The sequence below is a fragment of the Hemitrygon akajei genome, chromosome 3 (assembly GCF_048418815.1).
Source record: "Hemitrygon akajei chromosome 3, sHemAka1.3, whole genome shotgun sequence".
NCBI classification, from domain to species: domain Eukaryota; kingdom Metazoa; phylum Chordata; class Chondrichthyes; order Myliobatiformes; family Dasyatidae; genus Hemitrygon; species Hemitrygon akajei.
Genome location: NC_133126.1, coordinates 147,967,700 through 147,994,391, shown reverse-complemented (window position 1 = coordinate 147,994,391; position 26,692 = coordinate 147,967,700).

The window sequence follows — 26,692 nt, the reverse complement described above, 5'->3', positions numbered from 1 at the left end:
TGGCGACCTTTCAGAAAGGAGATGAGGAAGAAATTCTTTAGCTAGAGAGTGGTGAATCTGTGGAATTTGTTGCCACATGCAGATGTGGAGGCCAAGTCTTTATGTCTATTTAAGGCAGAAGTTGATGGATTCTTGATTGGTCAGGGCATGAAGGGATACGGGGAGAAGGCAGATAGGGGCTGAGAGGGAAATGGGATCACCCATGATGAAATGGTGCCAATGGGCCTAATTCTGCTCCTATATCTTATGGTCTTATTTATATAAGCATTTGCAGTACCAGCTGGAAGATGTAGATAAAATATCACTCCAAGCTGATTATTTGATTGAACTTTAGTTTCTTTTTTTTTAGTTTTTCAATTATTTTAGACATTTCTATTTCTGTCTTTCATGATGCAGTGCAATCACAATGTTTCAGAGGTATTTCATTGACCCTTAAATAGGCAAGGCAGACAAGAAAATGGACCAATAGTGGGTATATGGAGTTAATGCAGACGAGCAAAAAGGTGGACAAAGGCATGAAAGGTCAAAGGGCCAATTTCCATGCTCTTATTTCATAGTTCTTCAAATTTGATCCCAGTAATTAAATAGAGAATACATATCACAAGCCTTACCAGTACAATATCCTTAATGAATAGAGCCCAAATAGACATTTCCTGAATATTAGTGCTTGGAAGAATAGATTCCATATGGGAACTGCAGAACCAGTCCTTGATGATGAACTTGTATAAAGTGTTAACAGTTGTTAATTTCTAGTTCCTGCTTAATTAAATATTTTCTTCAAGCTTCTTGCCTGAATCACGTCCTGCACAGTAATTACCATTTGATGACTCTGTACATCTTAAGTGCCTACATCTTCAATTTAAGATTCAAGGAGAGAGAAAAAAAAGCTACCATGTACATTTACAAGAAGTTCCACTCTGTGCTAGAATATTTTGCTGTGTTTGTATACCAGCTCATCATTGAGGACTGGTTCTGGAGTTCCCATATGGAATCCATTCTCCTAAGCACTATTCAGGAAATGTTCATTTTTGCTGTGTTTTTAAGAGAGGAGTTGAATGAACCATATAACCATATAACAATTACAGCACAGAAACGGGCCATTTCGGCCCTTTTAGTCCATGCCGAACGCTTACTCTCACCTAGTCCCACCTACCTGCATTCAGCCCATAACCCTCCATTCCTTTCCCGCTCATATACCTATCCAATATTTTTTTAAATGACAAAATCGAACCTACCTCTACCACTTCTACTGGAAGCTCGTACCACACAGCTACCACTCTCTGAGTAAAGAAATTCCCCTTCGTGTTACCCCTAAACTTTTGCCCCTTAACTATCAACTCATGTCCTCTTGTTTGAATCTCCCCTACTCTCAATGGAAAAAGCCTATCCACATCAACTCTATCCCCCTCATAATTTTAAATACCTCTATCAAGTCCCCCCTCAACCTTCTATGCTCCAAAGAATAAAGACCTAACTTGTTCCACCTATCTCTGTAACTTAGGTGCTGAAACGCAGGTAACATTCTAGTAAATCTCCTCTGTAATCTCTCTATTTTGTTGACATCTTTTCTATAATTCGGTGAAGGAAGATGTCACAAGTAAAAACAAATGAGACAAACCCAGTGAAGCTGATGACCTTATAGCTTTCAAAAATGGAAACAAGACAAAGATTGCCCCATTATATATGCTAGGGCATCACTCTTTGAGGATGGCATCAATATTGAATTGACTTCATTACCTACATCCTTCATATACAACAGAGTAAAAATCTTTATGTTACATCTCCGCCTAAATGTGCAATGTGCAATTTATAGTAATTTATAACAAATAGTATGTACAACAATATAACATAGAAATATGTTGCATCAGCATGAATTAATGAATCTAATGGCCTGGGGAAAGAAGTTGTCTCAGAGCCTATTGGTCCTGGCTTTTATGCTGCAGTACCATTTCCCGGATGGTAGCAGCTGGAACAGTTTGTGGTTGAGGTGATTCAGGTCCCCAATGATCCTTTTTACACACCAGTCTTTGTAAATGTCCTGAATAGTAGGAAGTTCAAATCTACAGTTGCACTGGGCTGCCCACACCATTCTCTGCAGAGTCCTGCGGTTGAGGGAAGTATGGTTCCCATACCAGTCGGTGATGCAGCCAGTCAGGAGGCTCTCAGTTGTGCCCTGCAGAAAGTTCTTAGGATTTGGGGGCCCATACCAAACTTCTTCAACTGTCTGAGGTGAAAGAGGCCCTGTTGTGCTTTTTTCACCACACAGTGAAAATCACACAGATCTATTGATGTCAATAGGGGTTAGCCTGTCTCCATTCCTCCTGTAGTCCACAACCAGCTCTTTGTTTTTGCAACATTGCGGGAGAAATTGTTTTTTTGACACCACTGTGTCAGAGTGATCATTTCTTCTTTGTAGGCTGCCTCATTATTATTTGAGATTAGGCCAATCAGTGTAGTATCGTCAGCAAATTTAATTAGCAGGTTGGAGCAGGAAGTCCAGGATCCAGCTATACAAGACAGCGTGAAGGTCGAGGTCTCTGAGCTTCTTGTTGAGCCTGGAAGGAATTATGGTGTTGAATGCTGAACTGTAGTTCAAGAACAGCATTCTCACATAATATCAATATTATGTGCAGTTTTTGCAAGCTGTAAGAAAGATATCATGTTTAAAAAGTCTTGTGAAAAAGAATGCTCTAGCAATGCTTTATTGGGAACCTGAACAAGTAATAAGCAATAACCCTCATCCATGCTAAACATCAGGCAAATTGTCCAAGGTTGAACACCAGATAGTTTGCTTGTCATGGTTCTCCCGGGTTATATGATCCCCGATGTATAAATTCCAGATCTGTTACACATGACTGCATACACATCTGTTTCCACATGACTGTGTGGCTAGGCATAGCTCAAATACTATCTATAAATTTGCTGACGATACAACCATTGTGGGTAGAATCTCAGGTGGTGACGAGAAGGCGTATGGGAGTGAGATATACCAACTAGTGGAGTGGTGCCGCAGCAACAACCTGGCACTCAACGTCAGTAAGACAAAAGAGCTGATTGTGGACTTCAGGAAGGGTAAGATGAAGGAACACATACCAATCCTCATAGAGGGATCAGAAGTGGAGAGAGTGAACAGCTTCAAGTTCCTGGGTGTCAAGAATTCTGAGGATCTAATCTGGTCCCAACAAATTGATGTAGTTTTAAAGAAGGCAAGACAGTGACTATACTTCATTAGGAGTTTGAAGAGATTTGGCATGTCAACAAAAACTCTCAAAAACTTCTGTAGTTGTACATATGGAGAGCATTCTGACAGGCTGCATCACTGTCTGGTTTAGGGGGGGCTACCGCACAGGTCCGAAAGAAGCTGCAAAGGGTTGCAAATCTTGTCAGCTCCATCATGGGCACTAGCCTACGAAGTACCCAGGACATCTTTGGGGAGCAGTGTCTCAGAAAGGCAGCATCCATTATTAAGCACCTCAGCACCCAGGGCATGCCTTTTTCTCACTGTTACCAACAGGTAGGAGGTACGGAAGCCTGAAGGCACACACTCAGCGATTCAAAAACAGCTTCTTCCCCTCTGCCATCCAATTCCTAAATGGATATTGAACACTTGGATCTCATTCTTTTTTTTTAAAGTACAGTATTTCTGTTCTTTGCACACTTTTTAATCTATTTAATATACATGTACTGCAATTGATATACTTAATTATTATTATTTTTACTTTTTTTTTCTCTCTTCTATACAGTATTATGTATGCATTGAACTGCTGATGCTAAGTTAACAAATTTCATGTCACAAGCTGGTGATAATTAACCTGATTCTGATTCTGTTCGGAAATATACCCGATGGCCCAAAGCATGCAAAATAACAGCATATGCCACGAAGTACAAAGAAAAATATTCCAGATAGATTGAACCATTTCAGTAACCGACATTTCTTGTTTCTAAAAGTCTGTTCTTCGTAGGCATCTACCTACTCTGGAATATATGTAGTATCCAAGAGTGGTGATCCAGAAGGTTGAGATGAGTAGCAAACAATTATATAGTGTGGAACATAAGAATACAAAAAATAAGAGCATGTGTAGGACATCCCCTCTTTAATCCAGTCCCACGTTAACTCCACCATTGATAGAGTACTCTATACTGATCTCAACTCCTCTACAGTACCATTTTGCCATACTCCTTCTTTCCTCCATCTACAAAGTATTTATCTGCCTAGTTATAAGTACTCCTAATGGTGGAGATTCCATTACCTACCATGGAAGAGAGTTCCAGTGACCAGAAACATACAAAACGTACAGCACAATCCAGGCCCTTTGGCCCACAAAGCTGTGCCGAACATGTCCCTACCTTAGAACTACCTAGGCTTTAACCATAGCCCTCTATTTTTCTAAGCTCCATGTGGCCATCTAGGAGTCTCTTAAAAGACCCAATCGTTTCCACCTCCACCACCGCCGCAAGCAGCCCATTCCATGCGCTCACCACTCTCTGCATTAAAAAACTTACCCCTGACGTCTTCTCTGTACCTACTTCCAAGCACCTTAAAACCATGCCCTCTCATGCTAGCCATTTCAGCCTTGGGAAAAGCCTCTGACTATCTACACAATCAATGCCTCTCATTATCTTGTGCACCTCTATCAGGTCACCTCTCATCCTTTGATGCTCCAAGGAGAAAAGGCCGAGTTCACTCAACCTATTCTCATAAGGCATCCTCCCCAATCCAGGCAACATCCTTGTAAATCTCCTCTGCACCCATCCTACGATTTCCACGTCCTTCCTGTAGTGAGGCAACCAGAACTGAGCACAGTACTCCAAGTGGGGTCTGACCAGGGTCCTATATAGCTGCAATGTTACCCCTTAAAATTAAATCTCACACTGATGAAAGCCAATGCACTGTATGCTTTCTTAACCACAGAGTCAACTTGCGTAGAATCTTTGAGCATCCTATGGACTCAAACCCCAAGATCCCCCTGATCCTCCACACTGCCAAGAGTCTTACCATTAACGCTATATTCTGCCATCATATTCGACCTAAAAAAATGAACAACCTCACATTTATCTGGGATAAACTCCATCTGCCACTTCTCAGTCCAGTTTTATGACCTATCAATGTCCCGTTGTAAACTCTGACAGCCCTCCATACTATCCACAACAATGCCAACCTTTGTGTCATCAGCAAATTTACTAACCCATCCCTCCACTTCCTCATCCAGGTTTCCAAATTTGAGGAAGGACATTCCTGCTATTGAGGGAGTGCAGCGTAGGTTCATGAGGTTAATTTCCGGGATGGTGAGACTGTCATATGTTGAAAGTTTGGAACGACTGGGCTTATATACACTGGAATTTAGAAGGATGAGAGGGGATCTGATTGAAACATATAAGATTATTAAGGGATTGGACATGCTAGAGGCAGGAAACATGTTCCCGATGTTGGGGGAGTCCAAAACCAGAGGTCACAGTTTAAGAATAAGGGGTAGGTCATTTAGAATGGAGTTGAGGAAGAACCTTTTCACCCAGAGAGTTGTGGATCTATGGAATGCTCTGCCTCAGAAGGCAGTGGAGGTCAATTCTCTAGATGCTTTCAAGAAAGAGTTAGACAGAGCTCTTAAAGATAGCAGAGTCAAGGGATATGGGGAGAAGGCAGGAATGGGGTACTGATTGTGGATGATCAGCCATGATCACATTGAATGGCGGTGCTGGCTCAGGGCCAAATGGCCTATTCCTGCACCTATTGTCTATTGTCATTTATAAAAATCACAAGGAGTAGGGGTCCCAGAACCGTTCCATGAGGTACACCACTGGTCACTGGCCTCCGTGCAGAATATGACCTGTCTACAACCACTCTTGACCTTTGTGGGCAAGCCAGTTCTGGATCCACAAAACAATGTCCCCTTGGATCCCATGCCTCCTTACTTTCTCAATAAACCTTATCAAATGCCTTGCTAAAATCCATTTACACTACATCTACGGCTCTACCTTCATCAATGTGCTTAGTCACATCCTCAGCAAATTTAATTAGGTTTGTAAGGCATGACCTGCCTTTGACAAAGCCATGCTGACTATTCCTAATCATATTATCCCTCTCCAAGTGTTCATAAATACTGCCTCTTACGATCTTCTCCATCAACTTACCATCCACTGAAGACTCACTGGCCTATAATTTCCTGGGCTATCCCTACTCCCTTTCTTGAATAAGGGAACAACACCTGCAACCCTCCAATCCTCTGGAACCTCTCCTGTCCATATTGATAATGCAAAGATCATTGCCAGAGGCTCAGCAATCTCCTCCCTTGCTTCCTAAAGTAGCCTGGGGTACATCCCATCCGGTCCCGGTAACTTATCCAACTTGATGCTTTTCAAAAGCTCCAGCACATCCTCTTCCTTAATATCTACATTCTCAAGCTCTTCAGTCCACTGCAAGTCATCCCTACAATCACCAATATACTTTTCCGTAGTGAATACTGAAGCAAAGTATTCATTAAGTACCTTCGCTATTTCCTCCGATTCCATACACACTTTTCCACTCTCACACTTAATTGGTCTTATTCTCTCACGTCTTATCCTCTTGCTTTTCACATACTTTTAGAATACCTTGGGGTTTTTCATAATCCTGTCCACGAATGCCTTCTCATGGCCCCTTCTGGCTCTCCTAATTTCATTCTGAAGCTCCTTCCTGCTAGCCTTATAAACTTCTGGATTCCTATTATTACTTAGTTTTTTGAACCTTTCATAAGCACTTCTTTTCTTCCTGACTAGATTTACAACGGACTTTGAACACTACGGATCTTATACCCTACTATCCTTTCCATGTCTGATTGGAACCCCACACAAATATCCCCTAAACATTTGCCACGTTACTTCTGTTTGTTTCCCTGAGAACATCTGTTTCATTATGTTTCCAAGTTCCTGCCTGATAGCCTCATATTTCCCCTTAATACAATTAAACATTTTCCTAACTTGTCTGTTCCTATCCCTCTCCAATGCTATGGTAAAGGAGATATGCTCATCCGCTGTGAGACCTGACACCTGACCAGGTTCATCTCCCAATACCAGATCAAGTACAGCCTCTCCTCTTGTCGGCTTATCTACAAATTGTGTCAAGAAACCTTCCTGAAAACACCTACAAACTTCACCACATCTAAACCCCTCACTCTAGGGAGATTCCAATTAATATTTGGGAAATTAATATCTCCCATCAAAACAGCCCTGTTATTATTACTCCTTTCCAGAAACTGTCTCCCTATCTGCTCCTTGATGTCCCTGTCACTATTGGATGGTCTATAAAAAGCATCCAGTAGTGTTATTGATCCCTTCCTATTCCTAACTTCCACCCACAGAGACTCCATAGACAATCCCTCCATGACTTCCTCCTTTTCTGCAGCTGTGACACTATCTCTGATCAACAATGCCACACCCCCACCTCTTTTGCTTCCCTCCCTATCCTTTCTGAAACATCTAAAGCCCAGCACTTGAAGTAACCAGTCCTGCCCCTGAGCCATCCAAGTCTCTGTAATGGCCATAACATCATAGCTCCAAGTGCCGATCCACGCTCTAAGATCATCTGCTTTATTCATGATACTCCTCACATTAAAATAGTAGTAGTCTCTCGAAGTCCGAGGAAGATGGATGGGTTGCGCAGTCAGTGCACGCATATGACTTCTGAGGCCGAAGTCCGAAGCGCAGATACGGTTGCAGATGGGGCAAGGAGCACCGCCTTTTGGGGCAGGAGCGGACATCATCCTGTGTCTTTCTTGACTCGCCTTGAGGCGCTGCATGCGCCAGTTGGCTTGGAAGTTGTTTGCTGCCTTGGAGCACTTGGACCGATCAGCAGCAGTGTGTTCGAGATCGCGGGGCTGGAGTTTGGCCCACTTAAGGTTTGACTTGAGGTTGTACTTGTACCTCTTCCTCCTGCGGCACAGGAGGGAAGGAAAAGGAGTGGAAGAGCTATAGTGATAGGGGATTTGATTGTAAGGGGAATAGATAGGCGTTTCTGCGGTCGCAAACGAGACTCCAGGATGGTATGTTGCCTCCCTGGTGCAAGGGTTAAGGATGTCTCTGAGCAGCTGCAGGACATTCTGGAGTTGGAGGGTGAACAGCCAGTTGTCGTGGTGCACATAGGTACCAACAATATCGGTAAAAAATGGGATGAGGTCCTACAAGGTGAACTTAGGGTGTTAGGAGCTAAACTAAAAAGTAGGTCCACAAAGGTAATAATCTCTGGATTACAACCAGTGCCACGTGCTAGTCAGAGTAGAAATAGGAGGATATTTCAGATGAATACGTGGCTTGAAAAATGGTGCAAGCGGGAGGGATTCAAATTTCTGGGGCATTGGAACCAGTTCTGGGGGAGGTGGGACCCGTATAAACAGGACAGTCTGCACCTGGGCTGGACTGGAACCAATGTCCTAGGGGGAGCGTTTGCTACTGCTGTTCAGGAGGATTTAAACTAATGTGGCAGGGGGATGGGAACGAGTGCAGAGAGACAGAGGGGTGTAAAATGAGGGTAGAAGCAAAAAGTAGTAAGGTGAAAAGTAAAAGTGGCAGGCAGGCGAATCCAGGGCAAAAAGCAAAAAGGGCCACTTTTCAACATTATTGTATAAGGGCTAAGAGTGTTGTAAAAACAAGCCTGAAGGCTTTGTGTGTCAATGTGAGGAGCATTCATAACAAGGTGGATGAATTGAATGTGCAGATAGTTATTAATGAATATGATATAGTTGGGATTACAGAGACATGGCTCCAGGGTGACCAAGAATGGGAGCTCAACATCCAGGGATATTCAATATTCAGGAGGGATAGACAGGAAAGAAAAGGAGGTGGGGTAGCATTGCTGGTTAGAGAGGAGATTAACACAATAGAAAGGAAGGACATTAGCCTGGAGGATGTGGAATCGATATGTGTAGAACTGCATATTCACTAAGGGGCAGAAAACGCTGGTGGGAGTTGTGTATAGGCCACCTAACAGTAGTAGTGAGGTTGGGGATGGCATTAAACAGGAAATTAGAAATGCGTGCAATAAAGGAACAGTAGTTATAATGGGTGACTTCAATCTGCATATAGATTGGGTGAACCAAATTGGTAAGGGTGCTGAGGAAGAGGATTTCTTGGAATGTATGCAGGATGGTTTTCTGAACCAACATGTCGAGGAACCAGCTAGAGAGCAGGCCATTCTAGATGGGGTATTGAGCAATGAGGAAGGGTTAGTTAGCAATCTTGTTGTGCGAGGCCCCTTGGGTAAGAGTGACCATAATATGGTGGAATTCTTCATTAAGATGGAGAGTGACATAGTTAATTCAGAAACAAAGGTTCTGAACTTAAAGAAAGGCAACTTTGAAGGTATGATATGTGAATTTGCTAAGATAGACTGGCAAATGATTCTTAAAGGGTTGACGGTGGATATGCAATGGCAAGCATTTAAAGATCGCATGGATGAACTATAACAATTGTTCATCCCAGTTTGGCAAAAGAATAAACCAGGGAAGGTAGTGCACCCATGGCTGACAAGGGAAATTAGGGATAGTATCAAGTCTAAAGAAGAAACATATAAATTAGCCAGAGAAAACGGCACACCTGAGGACTGGGAGAAATTCAGAGTCCAGCAGAGGAGGACAAAGGGCTTAATTAGGAAAGGGAAAAAAGATCATGAGAAAGCTGGCAGGGAACATAAAAACTGACTGTAAAAGCTTTTATAGATGTGTGAAAAGAAAAAGATTGGTCAAGACAAATGTAGGTCTCTTACAGTCAGAAACAGGTGAATTGATCATAGCGAACAAGGACATAGCAGACGAATTGAATAAATACTTTGGTTCTGTCTTCAATAAGGAGGACATAAATAATCTTCCAGAAATAGTAGGGGACCGAGGGTCTAGTGAGATGGAGGAACTGAGGGAAATACATGTTAGTAGGGAAGTGGTGTTAGGTAAATTGAAGGGATTAAAGGCAGATAAATCCCCAGGGCCAGATGGTCTGCATGCCAGAGTGCTTAAGGAAGTAGCCCAAGAAATAGTGGATGCATTAGTGATAATTTTTCAAAACTCCTTAGATTCTGGATTAGTTTCTGAGGATTGGAGGGTGGCTAATGTAACCCCACTTTTTAAAAAAGGAGGGAGAGAAAAACCAGGGAATTATAGACCGGTTAGTCTGACATCGGTGGTGGGGAAGATGCTAGAGTCAGTTATCAAAGATGTGATAACAACACATTTGGAAAGAGGTGAAATCATCGGACAAAGTCAGCATGGATTTGTGAAAGGAAAATCATGTCTGATGAATCTTATAGAATTTTTTGAAGATGTAACTAGTAGAGTGGTTAGGGGAGAGCCAGTGGATGTGGTTTATTTAGATTTTCAAAAGGCTTTTGACAAGGTCACACACAGGAGATTAGTGTGCAAACTGAAAGCACACGGTATTGGGGGTATGGTATTGATATGGATAGAGAATTGGTTGGCAGACAGGAAGCAAAGAGTGGGAATAAATGGGACCTTTTCAGAATGGCAGGCAGTGACTAGTGGGATACCACAAGGCTCAGTGCTGGGACCCCAGTTGTTTACAATATATATTAATGATTTAGACGAGGGAATTAAATGCAGCATCTCCAAGTTTGCTGATGACACGAAGCTGGGTGGTGGAGTTAGCTGTGAGGAGGATGCTAAGAGGATGTAGGGTGACTTGCATAGGTCAGGTGAGTGGGCAAATTCATGGCAGATGCAATTTAATGTGGATAAATGTGAGGTTATCCACTTTGGTTGCAAGAAGAAGAAAACAGATTATTATCTGAACAGTGGCCGATTAGGGAAAGGGGAGGTGCACCGAGACCTGGGTGTCATTGTACACCAATCATTGAAGGCGGGCATGCAGGTACAGCAGGTGGTGAAAAAGGCAAATGGTATGTTGGCATTCATAGCAAAAGGATTTGAGTACAGGAGCAGAGAGGTTCTACTGCAGTTGTACAAGGCCTTGGTGAGACTGCACCTAGAGTATCGTGTGCAATTTTGGTCCCCTAATCTGAGGAAAGACATTCTTGCCATAGAGGGAGTACAAAGAAGGTTCACCAGATTGATTCCTGGGATGGCAGGACTTTCATATGAAGAAAGACTGGATCGACTAGGCTTATACTCACTGGAATTTAGAAGATTGAGGGGGGATCTTATTGAAACGTATAAAATTCTAAAGGGATTGGACAGGCTAGATGCAGCAAGATTGTTTCCAATGTTGGGGAAGTCCAGAATGAGGGGTCACAGTTTAAGGATAAAGGGGAAGCCTTTTAGGACGGAGATGAGGAAAAACTTCTTCACACAGAGAGTGATGAATCTGTGGAATTCTCTGTCACAGGAAACAGTTGAGGCCAGTTCATTGGCTATATTTAAGAGGAAGTTAGAAATTGCCCTTGTGGCTAAAGGGATCGGGGATATGGACAGAAAGCAGATACAGGGTTCTGGGTTGGATGATCAGACATGATCATACTGAATGGCAGTGCAGGCTCGAAGGGCCTTATGACCTACTCCTGCACCTATTTTCTATTTTTCTATGTTTCTATATTTCTATGTTTCCTTGGGCGACCTTGGGTACGGTTGCCCTGCTCCAGTTCTCCGTGGAACAACTGATGCGGCATTCTGGACTCATCCATGTGGGAACACATGGCTGGTCCATCTGAACTGAGTCTTCAAGACCTTGGCTTCAATGCTTGTGGAATTGGCTCGGTCCAGGACTGTCAGGTTGGAGATATGGTCTTGCCAGCGGATATGCATGCTTGATTGCAGAGCACGATTGTGGAATGGTTCAAGCTGTTTCACATGTCTTCGATACAGTGTCCAAGTTTCACAGCCATAGAGAAGTGATGAGACCACAAGAGCATTGTAAACCTTCAGCTTAGTGGAGAGGTGAATGTCTTTGTGCTGCAGAACTTTGACTCGGAGCCTTCCGAGTGCCTGGCTTGCTTTCTGGATCCTTGACGTGATTTCTTTATCAAGGGCACCGTCGCTGGAGATGGTACTCCCCAGGTATTTGAAGTTGTCAACGTTCCGTAGTTGTGTGTCATTGATGGTGATGCATGGCTGCGTCATGGTGCTGTTAGGTGCAGTCTGCAGGAGGACCTCTGTTTTACCGAGGCTGATTGTCAAGCTGAACAATTTAGATGTGGCGGAGAATCAGCTGACCATTGTTTGTAGGTGGTCCTCTTGGTGCGCCATGAGTGCGCAGTCATTTGCAAAGAGCGCTTCTATGAACTGCTTTCGGAGGGTCTTTGTGTGTGCTGCAAGGCAACGTAGGTCAAAGAATGACCCGTCCAGGTGGTATTTGATATAAATGCCCAGGTTTAGGTCTTTGACGGCATGCATTAGCACTTGAGTGAAGAAAAGGTTGAAAAGTACTGGTGCAAGCACACTGCCCTGTTTAACGCCATTGGAGATGTCAAATTTCTCGCTAGGTTCCTCAGCTGAGAGAATCTCTCCAGTCATGTTGTCGTGGAAGAGGCCTATAAGGTTGATGAAATCTGGAGGGCAGCCACGTTTCCCGAGGATGATCCACAAGGCTTCTCTGTTGACAGTATCAAATGCTTTAGTCAGATCAATGAAGACAAAGTACAAGTTCATGTTCTGCTCCAGGCATTTCTCCTGCATTTGTCTAACAGTGATGATCATATCCACAGTACAGCGTTTAGGCCGAAAGCCGCATTGTGATTCTGGGAGGTTTCCTCTGGATACTGTTGAAATAAGTCTATTGAGGATGATGCGATTTTCCCGGCGATGGAGAGTAGGGAGATGCCCCGGTAGTTCCCACAGTCTGTGCGCGGGCTTTTGTTTTTGTATAGGGCGACTATTGCAGCATCCTGAAGGTCAGGTGGCATTACTTCCTCTTCCCAGATACTGACCAGGATGTCCTGGAATGCTTCGAGTGACTCCTGGTTGAGGGCTTTGAACAGTTCTGCGGGAATGCCATCCTTGCCTGGAGCTTTGCCACAGCTCATCTGTTTGATGGGTGTGGTGACCTCGGTCAGGGAGGGGGGGTTGTTGGCTCGGTCGGGGGGGGTTGTTGGCTCGGTCAGGGAGGGGGGGATGTTGAGGTGCTCATGGACTGGGCTCTGGGGAATCTGGTCGAGTACTGACTGGTCGACAGTGGAGGGGCGGTTCAGGAGCTGACTGAAGTGTTCCTTCCATCTGGTGTTGATGCCCTTTTTGTCCTTGATAAGCGAGGATCCATCTGCAGAAAGCAGAGGAGCTATGCTTGACTTTGAGGGACCAAAGACAGACCTCATGGCGTTGAAGAACTGCTTGGTATTGTTTGTGTCAGCATAGTGCTGAACCTCATCCGCCTTCTTATTCCACCATGTGTCGCGCATTATACGGATTTCCCTTTGAGCAAGTGCCTGATAGGACTTGAATCTGTCCTTTTTGCAGGTGGAGTTCGGGTCATCCTGCCTTACTTTGAATGCCTTGTTCTTCTTGGTGAGTAGGTCATCGATGATGGTGCTATTCCCATTGAACCGATCTTGGTGGGTGCACTTTCTACGGCCTAGGGTTGATTTTGCCGTTTCAGTTATAGCATTTTTGAAGTGGCTCCAGTTCTGAATTGGGTTACCCGTGAGTGGCTGGTTTGTTGATAGTTTCTGTTTAAGAGTATTTTGAAATTCACGTAGACACGGAGGATGCTGAAGTTTGGAGGTGTTAAAGGATGGCCATACTGCCTTTGGACGCTTTTTGTGAGATTGAACGATGTATAGTTTGAGGGTGGTGCGGAGGAGTCTGTGGTCCGTCCAACACTCTGCTCCTCGCGTGGCTCGTGTGATGACTACTTCTCGGATGTCACGTTGACAGACAATGACATAATCGATCAGATGCCATTGTTTGGATCTAGGGTGCATCCATGTTGTCTTGAATTTGTTGGCCATTCTGAACACTGTGTTCATGATAGTGAGGTCATACTCTTCACATTTGCTGAGAAGCAGAAGGCCATTGCTGTTCATCTTCCTGACTCCATGTCTGCCAAGCACTCCACTCCATTGATCATGGTCTTGGCCGACTCGGGCATTAAAATCTCCCAGCAAGATCAGCATATCACTGACCAGCACTGAGCACAGGATGGAGTTGTGGTCGGCGTAAAACTGCTCTATGGTTTCAGTAGGGCTGGTCAGGGTGGGGGCATAGGCACTAATAATAGTTGCATGTCGATTTTGTCTGAGGGGCAGACGTAGCTTCATCAATCTTTCGTTGATGCCAACAGGCAGGTCAGGGGAGCTGTTTCATCAGGGTACTCCTTATGGTGAAGCCCACTCCGTGGATCCTGTCTTCGTTCTGCGCCCTTCCTCTCCAGAAGAAGTCGTAGCCACTGGCAAGCTCAGTGATGGATCCCTCATCTGCAACCCTGGTTTCACTCAGTTGTAGTGAGCAAGTTCTTTACCAATGAGAGCTGTCCTCCTTTCAGGTCTTGCAGGGTTTTCCTTATCCATTAAGGTGCGAACGTTCCTTGCTCCTAGACGGAGAATCTTTTTCTTTTGATTTTGATTTCTACCGCAATGATTGGGTAATCCATCAGTCGCAGTTAACTGGCCGGATGATCTAGGGCAGGTGATGTTTAGGCCACCTTTTCTAGGCCCCTCCCTGATTACAGGGTGGGCAGCGCTGTCCTAAAAAGGGATGCCCAGTCACCCTGGATGCTGCTGGACTCCCCTACTGCCCTGGGTTCAGAGGAGAACGACCATCTGTCCAAGGGCTGCCTACGTGCAGGTTTGTAACTGCAACTCAGTGGTCATCTCCACCTGTTGGTTCGCTGCTCTCCCATCGTCATAGGACTTTTGAAGAGAGAAAGAATACAAAGATGCACAACACAAGGACCTGTGCGTGAAAGATATTATAGTGAAAAAGCCTTAGCACGAAGACAGTCCCACTCTCTCGGCCTCGGAGGTCAGGATCCACTAGCATGAAGATCGTTACACATGGGGGCCTCTTCGGCTGTAGGAGTTGCTGGACAATATATTGATGAAGTCCTCCCTGTTGACCGCCTACGGGACTCCAACTCCGGATTTCTTCTCAGGGTTTACTCCCATAGCCTTTCTCATGATTGTATGTGGCCGCAAGGCAGCAGAGTTTTTAAAATCTGAGTTTTCCTTCTCCTAGGTGGGCAGTCGATCAGGACTAACGAGCCCCACCTACCCGAAGCATCTGGTTTTGAGGCACCAGAGACCCGCCTTTGCCCCTTCTCCCGTTGGTAGGAACAGTTCCGCCACATGAAGGCCGGGAGTTGGGCTTGGTTGACAGAGGCTATTTGAGATGCAAGCCATGTGGAAGCACTTTATAGGTAGTGAGAGCTTATCCTCCTTACCACCTCCGGCTATGTCAGCCTTGGAACCATTAAAATAGACACATCTCAAACCATAGGACTGAGTGTGCCCCTTCTCTATCACCTGCCTATCCTCACTTTCGCACTGTCTCCGAGCTTTCTCTATTTGTGAGCCAACCTTTCTTTCCTCCATGACTCCAGTTCAGTTCCCCCCCCCAAGCATTTCTAGTTTAAACTCTCACCAATAGCCTTAACAAACCTTCCACCAGAAATCTGAATCCCTGCCCCCCTGTTCCAATCCCTCAGCCACGCATTTATTCTCCACCTCATTCTATTCCTATACTCACTGTCCCATGGCATAGGCAGTAATCCTGAGATTACTACCTTTGAGGTCCTGCTTCTCAACTTCCTTCCTAACTCCCTATAGTCTGTTTTCAGGACCTCCTCCCTTTTCCTACCTATATCGTTGGTACCAATATGTACCACGACCTCTGGCATTCTCCTTCCCACTTCAAGATATGGAGGACGCGATCAGAAACATCCTGGACCCTAGCACCTAGGTGACAAACTACCATCTACGTTTCTTTCTTGCATCCACAGAATTGCCTGTCTGACCCCCTAACTATAGAGTCCCCTATCACAGCTGCCATCCTCTTCCTTTCCGTACCCTTCTGAGCCACAGGGCCAGATTCTGTGCCGGAGGCGTGACCACTGTTGCTTCCCCCAGGTAGTCTGTTCCCCTTAACAGTACTCAAGCAGGAATACTTACTGTTAAGGGGGACAGCCAATGGGATACTCTCTAGTACCTGCTTCTTGCCCTTCCCTCTCTTGACTGTTACCCACTTCTCTGTGTCCTGTGGTCCCAGGGGGACCACCTGCCTATAATTCCTCTCTGTCACCTCCTCACTCTCCCTGACCAGATGAATGTCATTGAGCTGCATCTCCAGGTCTCCAACGTGGTGTCTAAGGGGCTGCAGCTCGACGCACATGATGCAGATATGGTTGTCCAGGAGGCTGGGAGCCTCCAGGACCTCTCACATCTGACACCCAGCATAGAAAACTGGCCTCACACACATACTTTCTTTCTTTATTTTAAACAGATAACCTACCTGGCCTCGATCCCTTATCGCCAAAGCCCCGTTGAGCCAAAGCCTTCCTACTCTGTCTCCCACTACTCCGTTGTCCGCTCCTCCGATGCCCGCTCCATAAATCTGTCTTCCTTTTAAACTCTTCCTGCTGTTCTCACTGGCCAACCTCCATGTGCTTACACAGTCATGCCCCGTTCAAACTGCTGAAGAAATAATCACCCTTTGTGAGAAACTTCTACATATCTCAGTTTTAACTTGCTGGCCCCTTACTTTGCACTCATGTCCTCTTGTTTGAGACTTTCCCATTAGTGAAAACATCTCAACATTTGCCTTGTGAAACACTCTTAGGATTTTATATGTCTGTATATGGTCACTCCTCTTTCTTTTAATCTGCAAGGAATATAGGCCCAAATTATTTAATATGTTTGATAGGACAACACCCACATCCTAGGAATGAGTTTGGTGAATCGTCTTTGTACTGTCTCCAATATTACCTTATATTTTTTTGAGGTCATGGGGCCAAATCTGAAGAGATAAGGACTCACCAAGACTCTGTACAATTGCAACAATGCCTAGAGCAATACACAAAAAATTACATAGGATCTCAGCAGGTTAGGCAACATCAAAGAAAAGAATGATTAGTCGATGTTTCAGGCTGAGACACTTCTTTAGGAGTTCATGATTGGCAATAAAGCCTTCTTTTTAAAAAAATTCTCTCCTCTTTGCAATGAAAGATAAAATTGCTGATTGCCTATTTGTTCAATCTGCTACTGAGTCCTGGTGAATTGTCTGCCCTTATCCCCCTGAGTTTCTCCAATATTTTACTCCTTATAATTGGAACCTATTAAAGTTCAACCATGTTACTTGCAATTAAACCACCTGATATCTTAGGGATATTCACAAAGTTTCCCTGGTGATGAATGATGCAGAACTAATTATTCACCATATCTGCCACTTTTTGGTAGCTCAATTGTTAATTACCTTATTAAAACAGATCACTAATTAAAGAATAGGGCTAAATGATTATATAGAAATCATAATATAATTATGATATTATTATTTGGTAAGCATACTTTTAAAAACCTTATTATATTAAATTGAAGGAATTACAATATTATTACATTAAATTAGTTTCAACGAGAATCAGATTGTTAGCCAATTAGGGTTCATAATATATTTCAAAACTCTTTTAGACCTCATGCAAAACAGTGTAAAATTCAAATATTTTACAGTGAGAGTAAAAGTTTGTAAATGACATGAACTCAAATCAGTTTATTAGATTTCTTTTGATGTCATTAGAAAAGTCTGATTCAGTGATATGCTGAATCGTTAGCAACTACTTCGGGATTTTTAAGTTAAATTGAAGCTGCTATCAAGTGTAATGGTGGTAAACTGCAATAATTTTGCTGTCATTGCAGTCACAAAATCCAGTCTTACAGCTGTCAAAATTATCTCCTATAGTTTCAGCAGCAAACTGCAAACAAAAATTATCTGTTTCTACATTTACTCTATTAATTCTCATTGGGCATGAAATAGATATTGTCTATTTTACACATCTGTCTAATTTTCCATTTAATTTTTGTCAAAATTACAATGAGAACTGTGCTATCTTACAGATATTAGAATATATCTTTTATCAATAAATAGAAATAAAACTAAAACAGAAACAATAAACATATGGTGAATGAAAATGGTAAGGCTGGTTTGAAATTTAATATTCCCAATTTTGATGACAATTTACTTGCTGTGATGCTGCACACACAAGTCTGTTGGAGTAATCTACTGTACTCAGTGCACCAATTGAAGTCTCCTCAACATCAATGAGACCTGACGTGCATCGTCGAACATCTTCACTCTGTCTGAAGTGTCACCTCCAATGAAAGGACAGTCTGGGGCCCAAAATAGTGGTGAGGAAGAAGGTGTAGGGGCAGGTGTAGCACCTATCCCCCTTGCAGTGGGGAGGGATGAGTGGACAAGGGAGTTGCATAAAGAAATAAGTGTATGAATTCACTCTATCTATGACTTTATACACCTCTATAAGGTCACTCTTCAAACTCCACTTCTTCAATGATAGATCCTGATGGCTACCCATTTCAATTCAACTTCCCATTCCCATTCAGACCTCCCCTAATGGTACAATGAGGCCACACACAGGCTGGAGGAGTAACACCTCATATTCCATTTCAAAAGCCTCCAAACTGTAAAAGCTAGTGGATTCTGCCTCGTACATCATGGATGAAGCCTTCAGCCATTTAGAACATCTATGTGGAATGCTGTCATTGGAAAGCAACATCCACCATCAGAGATCCACACCAGCCAGGGTGTGCTCTTTTTCCACTGCTGCCCTCAGGTAAATGTATTAGAGCCTCAGGACTCACACCACCAGGTTTGAGAACAGTTACTATCTCACAACTATCATTCCTTTGAAAGAAGGAGATAACTATACTCACTTGCCCATCCCTTGAGATGTTCCTACAACCAAATATCTCACTTTAAGGACTCTTTATTTGGTTATCTCATGCTTTCGTTATTTATTGCTATTTACTTATATTTGCATTTGCACAGTTTGTTGTCTTCTGCACTCTGGTTAATCTTTCATTAATCTGGTTACAGTAATGATTCAAAAGATTTGCTAAGTATGCCTGCAGGAAAATTAATCTCAGGATTGTACATGGTGGCATATAAATAATTTGATAATAAAATTTACTTCAAACTTTGAAATTCTTGGCACAAACATCATTTTCTTTAACTTTTGGTAATTTTTTTACCCTCCTCCTTTTTTTCTATACCCAATTGTGGTCTCCCTCTCACCTCTTCTTTTCTCTTCCCCTGCCCATCACATCACTCTGGTGCCCCTCCTCCTTCCCTTTCTTCCATGGTCCAGATCTGCTCTCCTTCAGCTTTTTACCTGTTCCATGTCATACCTCCTAGCTTCTTATTTTATTCCTCCCTTTCCCATCTACTCACTTTCCTCCTCACCTGGTTTCACCTATCACCTGGCAACTTCTACTCCTTCCCCTCCCCCAGCTTCTTATTCTGGATTCTGCTCCCTTCTTTCATGTCAAAATGAAAGATCTTGGCCTGAGACATTAATTGTTTATTCCTCTCCATAAATGTTTACTGACTTGCTGAACTCCTGCAGCATTTTGTGTGCATTGAAGCAGTACAGTACAATATCATTAGGACAGGTACATGAATAGAAAAGTTTTAGAGGGATAGGGGCCAAACACAAGCAACAGGAGCTAGCTTAAATGGACATTTTATTCAGCATGGATGAATTACAGCAAAGAGCCTCTTCTGTGCTGTATTGTTCTGGGACTCATAATTCTATGACATATTTCTAGACTTAATGTGTGCCTCCCGTATTCGCATGTTATTTGAGATTACCTACACATGTTGTTTATTTGGCTTCTGAGCAAGTTATCTTGTTACTGCATTCTTCCCGCTAAAATATACTGCCTCACACATACATATATCTATTGAAAGCAATATAATTGTATCCTTGTATTTATTACTCTCTTCCTTAGTATCAGTGTGGTGTCAGCTAGAGATTTTGAAACTGCTTCTAATTCCCAAGTATAGATTATTACATGAATGGTAAATTACAATGGTATGTACAATTCTATTCTTTGCTTTTCCTTCAGATGCCAACTTGTTTCTATTTCTGTCATTAGTCCCATACCTGCACATTCTAATCCCAATACAGTGCAATATGCAGTAACTTATTGCAAGTCTTTTAACTATCCAAATTATAGGCCTTCATCACTCCCTCTCAGCCTGTGCCATCTCCTTTATGGTCATTCACTCTCTCTTGGTTTCCATTGTTTTGCAAGCATTCTTTTGTCCCTCTCTCGCAACGTTAAACCTCTGATTTATTCGCACAATCCTGTAACCTCTACAAAGTAATTAAAGCATCTAATCAGGTGTAACATTACCTTTTTGACACCATACTAACAGCTATTTCCAGTTTCTATGCATTTGTCTGTTATATACCTATCATATTTTTGTACAAGTATTCCAATAATGTTCCTACCAATTAAGTAAGATAGTTTCTCAATACTTCCCTAAATTAGTAATCGCCTTAAAAGTTAGCGATATTATTAATCATCTGCTATTCCTCTTTCTTGTTTTTCTTTTTATACTTTATGCTTTTGCTGTCTTTTCTGAACATACTTTTGTTATGCATGGAAGTAATTCTCTGCAGCAAACTCTTATCCATTCTATATTTAATTTGTTCATAATCTCTTTTAATTTCATTTATAGGTGTCTCTATATATTCTATGTTCTAATCTGTGAAGGTGTAGTGGGTAGAAAGGAGGATTGTCTTAGATCACAGAAAGATTTTGAACAGCTGATAAGAAGGTCAGCACAATAGTAGATGGGCCTCATACTGCAGGTGTGGACACTACAATGTAGAAAGGATGCCAGTGAGTTGCAGATGGTGCAAAGGAGTTTTAGCAGTTTGCTGCCTGTGACCGAATGTCTCAGATATGAGGAGATATTCGATAAACTGGGTTTGTTTTTCTCAGGGTGGTGAAGGCTGCTAGGGATCTTGGTTGAGGTACACAATTTTCTGAAGGGTTTAAATAGGTTAGGCAGGAATTACCTTTTACCCAATGGTGCAGGTTTAAGGTAAAGAGTAAAATTTTCAGAACAGAAATGTGGAAAAGTATTTTTCATCCAGACGTTTGTTGGGGTTTGGCAATACAGTGCCTGAGAGGGCGGTGAGGGCAGCTATTTTCATATCATTTATGAAGTATTCAGATGAGACATTGAATCACCTGGCATAGTAAGCTATGACCATGTCAGCACAGACACAGATGGACCAATGGCTTGTTTCTATGCTGAATGTCATCTTAACTTGTGTTATCACTGTCTTTGGTAAATCAATGCCTTTTTCCTGCAATTATCTGTTTATTTATCTTAAATGCCCTAACCCCCTAATTTTTTTTTACTAATTTATTGCCTAAATTAGTAATTTCTTTTATATTTCTTTATAGTTTAAATACCACATTCCTCTAAGTTTTCCTAATCACTTATTAACTTTCAAATTCTTCAGTTTCCCTTCGGCCTTCCTCTCCTCTAATTTGACTGTTTATCTCTTCCATCAAACTCAATTTATTCATGGCCTTTTATCATAATTTAACATGTGATTTGCAGATGCTGGAAATCCAGAGTAATACACACAAAATGCTGGAGGAACTCAATAGTTCAGGCAGCATCTATGGAAATGAATAAACAGTCAACACTTTGGGCCAAGACCCTTCTTCAGGACCCTTCTTCATTATAACCTAACTTGTTTTTATTGTTTGATGTAATCCATTTCCACTGAACTATGTCAATAACCTGTTAATATGTTTTCCAATATTTTCATTTCTTCTTTTCACAGTCATAGAGAAGTACAGCACAGAAACAGACCTTTTGACCCATCTAGTCCATGCCAAAAACACTTAAACTGCCTGCTCCCATCGCCTTGCACCAGGACCATTGCCCTCCCTATCTGTACTATCCAAGTACCTATCCAAAATTCTCTTAAACGTTGAAACCGAGCTCACATGTACCACTTGTGCTGGCAGCTCATTCCACACTCTCACCACCCTCTGAGTGAAGAATTTTCCCCTCATGTTCCCCTTCAACTTATCACCTCCCACCCTTAAGCCATGACTTCTGGTTGTAATCCCACCCAACCTCAGTGGAAAAAGCCTACTTGCATTTACCCTATCTATACCCTGCATAATTTTGTATATCTCTATCAACTCTCCACTCCATCTTCTATGTTGTAAAGAATGCACTGCTAACCTGCATAACCTAACCTGTCTTTCCTTATAATTGAGGTTCTCTAGACCTGGAAACATCCTTGTAAATTTTATCTGCACTCTTTTAACTTGTTTCCATCTTTCCTGTAGGTAGGTGATCAAAACTGCATACAATACTCCAAATTAGGCCTCACCAACCTATTGTCCAACTTCAACATAACTCTCCATCTTCTGTACTCAATCCATTGATTAATGAAGGCAAATGTGACAAATGCTTTCTTTATCACCCTATCTACCTGTGGCACCACCATCAACGAATTATGTACCTGTATTCCCAGATCTCTTTGTTTAACCACACTCCTTAGTGCCCTGCCGTTCACTGTGTAAGACCTACACAGGTTGCCCTACCAAAGTGCAAAACCTCACACTTATCTGCATTAAATTCCATCAGCCATTTTTCAACCCATTTTTCTAGCTGATCCCTCTGCAAGCCATGACAGCCTTCCTCTACACCCCCAATCTTGGTGTCATCCGCAAATTTGCTGATCCAGTTAACCCATTATCATCCAGATCATTGATGTAGATGACATACAACAAAGGACCCAGCACCGATCCCTGTGCTACACCAGCAGTCACAGGCTTCCAGTCAGAGAGGCAATCCTCTACTACCACTCTTTGGCTTCTTCCACAAAGCCAATATCTAATCCAATTAACTACCTCATCCTGAATGCTGAGCGACTGAACCTTCTTGACTAGCCTTCCATGATGGACCTTGTCAAATGCCTTACTAAAGTCCATGTAGGCAACATCCACTGCCTTGCTTTCATCCACTTTCCTGGTAACATCCTCAAAAAACTCTATAAGATTGGTTACACATGACCTACCCCACACAAAGCCATGCTGACTATCCCTAACCAGTCTATGTCTATCCAAATATTTACATATCCGGTCCCTTAAAATAGCTTCCAATAACTCTCCCACCACTGATGTCAGACTCATTGGCCTATAATTTCCTCGTTTCTGTTTTGAGTGTGTTTTTTAAACAGCAGAACTACATTGCTATCCTTCAATCCACTGGTACCTCTCCTGTTGCTAAGGATGCTTTAAATATCTGTGCTAGGACCCCGGCAATTTCTGCACTTGGTTCCCGTAGGGTCCGAGGGAACGCCTTGTCAGACCCTGGAGATTTATCCAGGCTGATTTATCTCAGGGTAGCAAATACCTCCTCCTTTGTAACCTGTACAGGGTCCGTAAAGATGATGCCGCCTTGCCTCACTTCTATAGGCTCTGTACCTGTCTTCTGAGTTAATACAGATACAAAGAATGCATTTAACATCTCCCCCATCTGTTTGACTCCACACATGGATTATGGTTCGGTTCTTCCAGAGGACCAATTTTGTCCCTAGCAAACCTTTTGCTCTTAACATACCTGCAGAATCCCTCTGGATTCTCCTTCACCTTGTCTGCTCGAACAACTTCATACCTTCTTTTAGCCTTCCTGATTTCTTGCATTTATTTTACTCTATAAGTACCTCATTTGCTCTTACCTGTCCATATCTGCAATGCACTCCTTTTTCTCTGAACCAGGGCCTCAATACGTCTTGAAATTCAAGGTTGACTACACTTGTTATTTTTAGCTTTTATTCTGAGAGGCACATACAAGCTTTGTACTCTCAAACTTTCCTTTTTGAAGGCCTTCATCTTTTCAAGTACACCTTTGCTAGAAAACAGCTTTTCTCAATCCACACTTGCCAGACAATTGTCCATATTTTTTTTGTAATTTATTCTTCATCCCAATTTAATATTTCTTGTATTTGTCTTACTTATCTTTTTCTCAATCATAGTACTTATTGATGCTGTGATTACTGTCACTGTTCCCTAATTTACTTCTATTAGCTGCTCTGGTTCAATTCCTGCAGTGATCTCTCTCCAGCTGATCTACGTATGCACAATACAAAATTAACAGCATCTTTTTAAATGCACCTTCAATATGGCTAAACATCCAAGGCACTATATTGAAGGAATAGTGAATAACAATTTACAGTAAAAGCACATCAAGGTGAAAGAAGGTGATTGCAAGCTGTGTCCTCAAATGAGGATTGTAGAGAGAGGGAAAGTTTTAGGATAGAAGTCCAAGAGTCCTGCTTGCTAAAGCACATTTCATATTTTCTTACAACAGTAGTGATGGCTATTTGTCCAATGGAATCTAAGTTACCTCAGGGTAATCTCATAAATCATATTTTTCCTGTTTATTTCACTATAAACTGTTCCATCACACATGTCCATTAACACCCCACAGATCTTTGAGCATGCAACTGCACCAAGGAGAATTCCAATTCATGGTAGCCAATTAGCCTAACAAGTGGAATGTCTTTGGGAATGTGGGAAAGACTAGATTGCCTGAAGGAAATCATGCAGTCACAGGGGAAATGTGCAAACTGCACACAAATTTCAACAGGAGTGAATTCAAACCTGCAACATTGTACCAGTGAGCTGCTGTGGAGCAGCAGAGGTAAGCAGAAATGTGGCAAGAGAGCGGGCACTAGCTAGGCTGACAGCTAGCCACCAGGCTGGTGGTACCAGGCACTAGCTAGGCCGACAGCTAGCCGCCAGGCTGGTGGTACCAGGCACTAGCTAGGCCGACAGCTAGCCGCCAGGCTGGTGGTACCAGGCACTAGCTAGGCTGACAGCTAGCCGCCAGGCTGGTGGTACCAGGCACTAGCTAGGCCGACAGCTAGCCGCCAGGCTGGTGGTACCAGGCACTAGCTAGGCCGACAGCTAGCCGCCAGGCTGGTGGTACCAGGCACTAGCTAGGCCGACAGCTAGCCGCCAGGCTGGTGGTACCAGGCACTAGCTAGGCCGACAGCTAGCCGCCAGGCTGGTGGTACCAGGCACTAGCTAGGCCGACAGCTAGCCGCCAGGCTGGTGGTACCAGGCACTAGCTAGGCTGACAGCTAGCCGCCAGTTTTCCTGGCCAATATCCGCCAGCTAGAAAATAAAATAGACTCAGTGAGTCTGAGAATGAACACACAGAAAGACTTTTCTGGTCTTCACTACAACACGGTTAAATTACAACATGCCCAACCTGAAGTTTCAACTCAATGGAATGACTCTGTTCTGGGAAGACAGAAACTTCCTGACGGGAATATCCAAGGCAGGTGGAATCAGTGTGTAGACTAACAAAGGTTGGTGCACAAACTCATCTGTAGTTAGTTGCCTCTGTTCTGGGCAATCGAACATCTTACAATTAAATGTTGACCACATTACATGCTCAAAGAGTTCACTGTTGTCTATGTCGCCCCCCTAGCACAAATGGAAATGATGCACTGGGATAGTTTTACAGCACCAGCAGCTCTCTACCAAACAAACATCTGGACCCTCTCTTCATAATAGCAGGAGATTTCAATCATGTTAACCAGCAGGACATTTTACCTAAGTTCCGCCAACACGTCACCATGGCCAAACAGACTGAACCACGTTTATACAAACAGACGTGGCACTTACAAAGCCATTCCACACACACACATCTTGTCTTTTCTGACCACATCTCCATAATGTTAATCACAGCATATTGACTGCTGTTGAAAATAGAGAAACCTTTCAGGAGGACCGTCACTGTATGGCCTAATGAGGCAATCTCTATACTTCAGGACTGTTTTGAAATGACTAACTGGCAGATGTTCAATAGGCCACCACAAATGGAGAAGACACAAACTTGGAGGAATATACCCCATCTGCCATCGGCTATATCAGTAATGGGTAGTTGATGCCGGTATCTCAGGAATGGCCATTTCACGCCCCAACTAGAAGCCCTGGATGAAGGCAGAGGTGTGCTTCCTTCTAAAAGATCAGGATGCTGTCTTCACGTCTAGACACAGAGCAGCTCTCAGAGTAGCCAGGAGAAATTTAAACTGAGACATCAAGAGGGCAAAGAACGCCTACGCACAAAAAATGCAGGAAAACTTATCCAGTACCGAACCCCATTGTGTATAACTGGGCATCAAGGGCATTACTAACTACACAAGGAAAAAACAGCATTAACTGTGCCAGTGACACCTTCCTCCCTGATGCTCTAAACAATTTTCATCCAACAGAATGCAGGTGAGCAGCAGCAGACATGAGGACTCTTCAGAGAGTCAACGCCTCGTAAGGCGACTAGGCTAGACAACACTTCATGCTGAGTACTCAGGGAACGTGTACACTAACTCACTGACATGTTCAGGAACAGCTTCAACACTTCACTCATCCAGTCTGCTGTCCCCACATGCTTCAAATCAGCCAACATCATCCTTGTACCAATGAACTCTACTCCTTCAGAATTAAACGACTATTGCCCAGTGGCACTGACACCGGTCATCATGAAGTGCTTTGAATAGCTGGTAATGGAACATATCAAAAGCTCCATTCCTGCCGCATTGGACACTCACCAATATGGTTACTGACAGAACAACTCTACAACAGAGGCCCTGGCATGTGTGATGCACCTGTCTCTGACACACCTACAAAACAAGAACACTTATGTCAGAATGTTGTTTCTGGATTTCAGCTTGTAGTTCAAAACTATTGTCCCACAGACCTTACTGA